This window comes from Triticum aestivum, chromosome 5A (assembly GCF_018294505.1).
Source record: "Triticum aestivum cultivar Chinese Spring chromosome 5A, IWGSC CS RefSeq v2.1, whole genome shotgun sequence".
In the NCBI taxonomy this organism is placed as follows: Eukaryota; Viridiplantae; Streptophyta; class Magnoliopsida; order Poales; family Poaceae; genus Triticum; species Triticum aestivum.
The window spans coordinates 509,532,910-509,539,707 of record NC_057806.1 but is presented as its reverse complement, the minus strand read 5'-3'; the positions used below and the strand labels follow the sequence as shown (position 1 = coordinate 509,539,707).

The 6,798-nt window shown below is 44.5% G+C and overlaps 1 long non-coding RNA gene across 9 annotated transcripts; it reads right to left on the bottom strand.

The window, feature by feature from the left end:
• Window positions 1-1,689: 1,689 nt before the first annotated feature.
• Window positions 1,690-5,651, bottom strand: LOC123104395 (uncharacterized). Of its 9 annotated transcripts, none has more exons than XR_006450307.1 (6): window positions 5,442-5,651; window positions 4,641-5,365; window positions 4,114-4,536; window positions 3,381-3,961; window positions 2,337-2,433; window positions 1,690-2,004 (listed from the first exon to the last, which is right to left on the bottom strand). It is a non-coding gene; the product is annotated as an uncharacterized lncRNA (long non-coding RNA). The 9 variants fall into 9 exon arrangements; XR_006450301.1 differs by having other exon boundaries at window positions 1,690-3,182; window positions 3,381-3,490; window positions 3,805-3,961; XR_006450306.1 differs by having other exon boundaries at window positions 1,690-2,433; window positions 3,381-3,490; window positions 3,805-3,961.
• Window positions 5,652-6,798: the final 1,147 nt, after the last annotated feature.

Below are 6,798 nucleotides of genomic sequence, written 5' to 3'. Positions count from 1 at the left end.
ATATAATTGAGATTTGTATAGATAGCACACAGGAGCAAAACCAAGTGGTATGGTTAAGGACATCCACAATGTGTAGCCAAATGTGAAAATAGCTTTTGGCATCATGGGAACCATTGTGGACGATGTTGCCAAAGCCAAAAAGATGGAACCGAAACTCCCTGATTGATTGATTGAAGGAATAGAAAAATGCAACATCTCTCCTCTTTCTCCCATGCTTGGACACATGTAGTACAGTATAGAGCACAGAGTCTACTCCCCTGTCTCTTCTATCACAAATCACAAAGCAGTGAGGCGTCAAATCACAAAAGCACAGACGAAGCAACCATCATTTCACTCTTCGCTAACTCCACTTCTCCATCGTCTTCGAGAAACCATCTCATCGCACTAGTACTCCTAGTAGTACTAGTAAAGGACTTCCTGGATGCAAATAAGGCGATTGTCTCGGCTTGCAGGCGACACTTGCGAACGACTTACCGTGGTCTCCCTCAATGGTGTTCTCCGTCGAACGCACTTCGCCAAACCACCAAAAAAAAGATATCGTCGACGTCACCGCAATGGGGAAGGAAGTCAAATATAGTTACTACCTCCATTTTTTTGTACACAAGGCCAGTATATCAAAATTACAATTTGCAAATCGTCACTAACACTAACCAAGGCAAAATTGATGGGATTAGCAACCAAGGACATTAATATCCCCTGCATGCATGCGGAAATGAGAAGGTTGATTTGCATGGCGCTGCATTAATCAAGCGATGAGGAGTGAGATGGTTAGCTCTTTGATCTTTAGAGAAAAAAATACGCATTAACTGACATGTGAAACAAGGATTTGTATCGATTAAATCCCGCGAAGGAAAACCCCGCCTTTCTTTTTTAACACTAGTAAATGTGCCCGTGCGTTGCTACGGGTCGCTGCTAGACCATCGATGACGCCTTGAGCTACTGTACTGGGTTGGAAGAATTGTGGTCGGATAGGGAGGAGTGCTCAATGTCTCGCAGGCTTGATAAGATATAGTACCTCTTTAAGGGGCGGAGTTCAAGTGAACCAAACAAAATTTGTTAGTATATTCCTTATCAAATCACAGTAGCTAAGACTAATGAAATAATTGAACCCATTGTTTAGCAGAGCTGAAACCATTGATACGAGCTACTACAAATGCACCAAAACCGTCCGGTATGCAAGCATGTCGAGAGGGAGCTTACCAGAAGCCGATGAGATGGTTATCTCAGTGTCGAGCATGTAAATAGCGGGAATATGAGACATGCAGCCACCTATCTTACAATTTACAGCTAGCAGAGCAGACTATGATATCCTACAGCTTAGAAAAGGCTCACGTACTATCTTTTTTGAAGAAGTACCTCTTCAAAATCAAGTAGTCGCCTATATACTGAATTACTTTTTATGCTTTCAGAGCCCGTGACTTGCTAAATCCCCCCTATTGTCTAATTTGTAGGCACAATTGCCTATTGACATGATAAAGACAGAGCGACTTTGCTTCAGTTAATAAATGCCTCTACTTCTAGCAAAAGTGCCCGTGCATTGCAATGGGGAAAAATCAGCTCCCCCTAGTTGAATGGCTATCTACCCTGTTCAAACATTTCGCGAAGCATCACCGTGTTATCGACATGAAATAAAAAGTGCATGCCAATGCTTAGAAATGACATGTTCATTGTCATTATAAAAATGGTTAATTTAAATATCAATCCTGTTGAAGGCAAATTAAGGAGTTAATTACATTTTAGATTCAGATACAATAGACAGATACGTAAGATGCATCACTATTATGTGGATAAATAAGTTCAATGAATACATGTTAGAATTGCAACACGATGATGTTGTTCATACCAAATAGTATCCCATCGCTACTCATGTGTCTATGAGTTATGGATCATACAGGAAGATACAATATCTTGGTAGTTCGTGCAGTGCATAAAGGTAAGTTCAGGTATGAATCTTTCTTGGTGATTGTATCCCCATCAAGTCAAGTTGGTCCTTCCTGCAGCTAGCTGCAACAAGCGTTGCTCTATTACAGGTACACATATAGTAGAAGGATTTCGATTCTCTAGTTTATTGTCTAAACCCAACAAGGAATAATAAAAATAATATTTGACCAAAGCTGTTGCAACTTCTCTAGCAAATTTCGATGAAGATTATCTAAAACCAAGAAGGAATAATGAAAATAATATTTGATCAAGGCTGTTGCAACTCCTCTAGCAAATTTCCGCTAAGCTCTGCTAAGCATAACATGCAATCTTACTATATGTATTATCACAGCCAACCACTAATGCACATCTTCAGCCAAATAACTACAGAGGAGTAGAGTGGAATCATACAATACCTATGACCGGGACAACAATCTTTTTTGCTGGAACTATTTTTTATGGGACCGGCCAAAACTTTTGCTGCGGCCTGGCGGGAGCGAGCCATTGTTTTTGCTGGAAATGACGAGTTTTTTGGCCGTAAACACTTTGTTGGAAGAAAATATAAATAGCATTAACTAACAGCAAGGCTATTGGATCTTGACACCAAAATAGTCAATTAAATAAGTAGAAGTTGAGAGGAACTACTGCTATTTAAAAACAGAGGCATATTCTGTTGATCAAATCAGTAGGGTTTTTTAACTGAAAAGGCCTTTCCGTTAAGCAAAAAACCTTAGATAAATCATTATTCATGCACCTTGCCAATTAGCACAAATAGAGATGCAAATTATCCCAGAGAGTTAGAAGACCCAAAAAAATTAACCCGCACATGGTGCACTCATACATAAGAGAAGACCCAAGCAGAGCGATCAAGCCATGCAATTCAAGTTATTAAAATACTAATTAGTTATTGTATCTCGACGGATAGTCTTATGTAAAAACAATTAAACGATATGGAGTAATTTGCAAGGAGTATATACATACTATTTTTTCAAATGGGATATATACAACTATTCTCAGAGTATATACCTATGATACTGGCAATAACGATCAGTGTATACTCATTGTCACAAAGGAGTGTATGGTGTGTTTTCTTTTCAAATGATAGTATACTATTTTTCGCAAAGGGGTATAGAAGAGAGGGCCTTTCTGTATGGTGTGTTTCAGTATCGATCAACAGTATATGTTCTGTCTTGTCGTACATATACTTCACTGCCGAGGAGAAAGTATACACCAAAAAAATTAAGTACTGAACCAAGGGAAACCTGTGAGGAGAAGCATGCATGCATCCGGTGAGAAAAAGTAAAAGTGATAAAAAGTAGTATATACTTGAACAAAATTAGTATATACTATATTATCTGAAAAAGTAAGAAGAATGAATTTCAAATACTCGTGGCAATTTAAATGATAGACAAAAGTAGTCTTTGATGACCGATGCAAATTGATGACACTGCAGTATGTACCTCAGGTCAGACAAAGTTCCGGCGAACAGTCGAGTACGAGAAGTGTACAGCCACGCCAGGTCGGAAACATGAGGCGCAACGATAAGCCAAAAAACTTCATATTATCCAACCTTGCATTAGAATCCAAAAGGGTTCAGTGATGTGAGCCTCTCTCTCTGCTCTCTCTGTTCCTCTCATATTTCTCCTTTTTTCTCACCAAAATACAACACAAGAGAACATATGATATACATCCATCCGCCGTGATAATGACAATGCTCTATTTCTAATTGACACATTATTATGAGTCCAAACTAAATAAGGTCTCGTCAATTCTGGGATTAAGAAATTGGAAGCACCTTATATATCTGTTCTATATTGCAAAAACAACACTGCTTCATTTGACAGGACTACAACACTCAGCCGTAGAGAGAAAAGGTTGCCAAACCTGAGAATTAAACCGCAGCCTCCATGGATGAAAGTGGAATTGGACAGTCAGCTTAAGTGCTGGGGCAGCCGGGTGGTACTGTCCCTAGCTCGTTCCCTTAGCTCAAACATACTGGCTTTTGTGTCGTCGATGTCGCGTTATAACTCAGCACTTGCACCTGCCGGTCAGAAAAATATTCGCTAATATCAAGAACTCAATCAACAAAGACTGGTTGAACCAACAATTGAGTCAGTGGTGAAGTAGATTACCAAAAGAACAAATAAGAGAACATGTATAGCATTTCCGGAGCATGTGTTTAACGCTACAAACCTGGTTTTTTTTAAAGATTGTTCATGGCCTCCCCTGCTAGCCGATAAACATCTAATGAACGGTCAAAATGGGTGTGGATGGCCCTGGGTACATGAGGTGTGTAAGACCTAAAAAACAACAATACAAAGTATATTGTAAATTCCGTCAGAACTTGATTTCACCATAAAAAAAACTCACAGCTATGTTCATTTCAGAAGAAAAAAAATTAAGAACATTCAAATGTCCAGTTAAATTTTGGGAAGATGACAGTTGCTGGCACCGGATCAACCAGCAGGAGGCACGCGAGGACATGGTCATACTGGTCGCCGAGGCACAGGACGGTGGCCAGGATCTCCTCTTGCATGATACACTCATCTTCCTGTTGCTTCAATAGTTCAGTATGGTGCTGAAGACAACTTCTCCTCTTTCTCTCCATTCTCTAGGCTAATATAATCAATTAGAATGTACAGAACATGAGTAGCATCTGAACGAAGACCTTCACATTAGTGCTGGATGGAACACCAAAGGAACAAAAAAAAGAAAAATACCTCGTGTCTGTTGGGTCAATTGACCGAACAGTTGGCGTGCAGCCGTGCAGATGGCCGCTGGATCTAGAGAAGGCGATGGACGTCGAGGCTGGAAGTTGCAATGGCATGGAGGGCAGATGTTGTATATGTCCCGCAGCACCGGCCAGAGGTTGGGGAGAGGCCGAAAGTCGGAGAAGAGGGTTTTCCATGCCGGAAATCAGAGAGGAGAGCGGGCAGTGCCCGGCATTGGGAAGGAAATAGGAGGTCGAGCTGGTGGAGCGGGGTTGGGCCTGGTCAGGGAGGAGCGACTCCAAAGGGCTGCCTTGCCATCACGGCCTCCGCTCCGCGCGGCCGCGCATGGCGGCGGCGGCGCCGTACCCATAGGCGAGGAGAGCTTGTGCTCGTGCCTGAGTGTGTGTGTGTTCCTCTGCTTTGCACTTAAAGTAACGTGGACGCCTCGCTCTCCTCCGGCTCAGCTTGCCACCCTCCTCCCGTCGCTGGCCGGCGAGATCAGCAGGTCGGACGGACTCGGCGAGCAGGGTCGGGGCATAGAGCACGGCGGTCGCAACCAGAGCATCCAGGTCCGTGTCGCCGTAAGCCGAGGCCGGATTCGACGCGTTGATTCTGATGCTGCCGCGCCTCCCGCGCGTCCTCCTCCTCCTCCCGGCCGTTGCCCGCGGCGGCGAGGAGAGTGCTGAGCAGCTCGTCGTGGTGGGCGGCGCGGCGGCCGGTGGCCATGGCTGATCCTGTAGAAGAAGGGGACAGGCAATCCTTGTGTGAGGGAGAGAAACAGAGGGGAAGGAAACGGAGAAGAGGGCCAACCATAAGAGGGGGCGCGAGACGTGGAGGTCCGGCTACGGTCGACGGCGGCGCGGCGGCCGGTGGCGAGGCCGAGCGCGAAGGCAGCGCGGCGGCGAGGGGCTCTGGATCGGGAGCTCCCCTCCCGATCTGGAGCTCGGGGGCGCTGCGCGGGGGGAGGAGAGCCCGTGCGTCAGCCCACGAACGAAACGTTTATTGACCGCATACCACTTAAATTAGTACCGCGGGTTAAACGTTTAAGATTTTAGCAATCCAATCACCGACCTGCATATGTCTAGTTCATTCACTCCCGTGTCCAGCCCGCTCGGGTGCCCATTGCATTTGTCTACAACGATTCCATGAGCCCTCTCGCGGGGGCGACGAGTGTCGTCTGACCCTAGACGAACCGATGTCTGTCCCTGCGATATCTTCTTAGCGTCCCTCATCCTCGTCTCTCCCCTATTGCTCTTCCCACACTCTCGATTCCTTCTCCCTATCCAGCGGGGAACTACCACCATGAGCAGCACTCCCAGTCCCCCTTTCAACGGTAGCCACTACTTTACTTCAAGGCCTCCCTCGTAGGCTCTCGATTCAACTTTTTTCCAAATCCGATGAACTTTATTTTTCAAATCCGATGAACTTTTTCAAATTTGATGAACTTTTTTTCAAATCCGATGAACTTTTTCATTTTTTGTGTGTTCAAAATTGATGAACTTTCGGAAATTCATGAACTGTTTTTCAGATTCGTAAATTTCAGATTCATGTGTTTTCAGTTTTGTGAACGAAAGGATGAACACCAAAAAAAACAACGAACAAAGGAAACATGAGCGAGCGATCGAAGCGAAGAAAGGAAGAGAGCGTGCTACCTGGGCCGACCCATGTGAGGCTGCGTGCGAGCGCCCGCTAAGCGGACGGGCGCATAAGGCGCTGGAGAGGATGTCTCGTCTCCTTCGTAGGTTAAACTACTCCCTTCGAGCGATGAGCTTTTGGGCTGATGTTATATTTCCAAGCCGGCCCACTTATCCACGTAAGGCAAGGCGGAGGCAGCCTGCGCTGGGCTCAATGAAGCCGACCCACATAAGGAGAGAGAAAAAATTACTATTATGCATAATATAGTCCCACCTCGTCCCCTTACATTAAATCCTCCCAATTTATATACACTTTTAAGTTTTCTTGTTGTCAAGCAGACGTCACATGAATTAATGAGCGAAGGGTGTGAGAACTAAGCAGCACTCATGGGGGACCATTCAAATCTGAGAGAAGAACAAAGGAAGGAAACCCAAATCTCTAATTAAGGAAGGCAAGCTCTCATGGGACCGTTCAAATCTGACAGAATAATAAAGGAAGGAAAGCCAAAAAAGGAATGAAAGGGATGGAATTG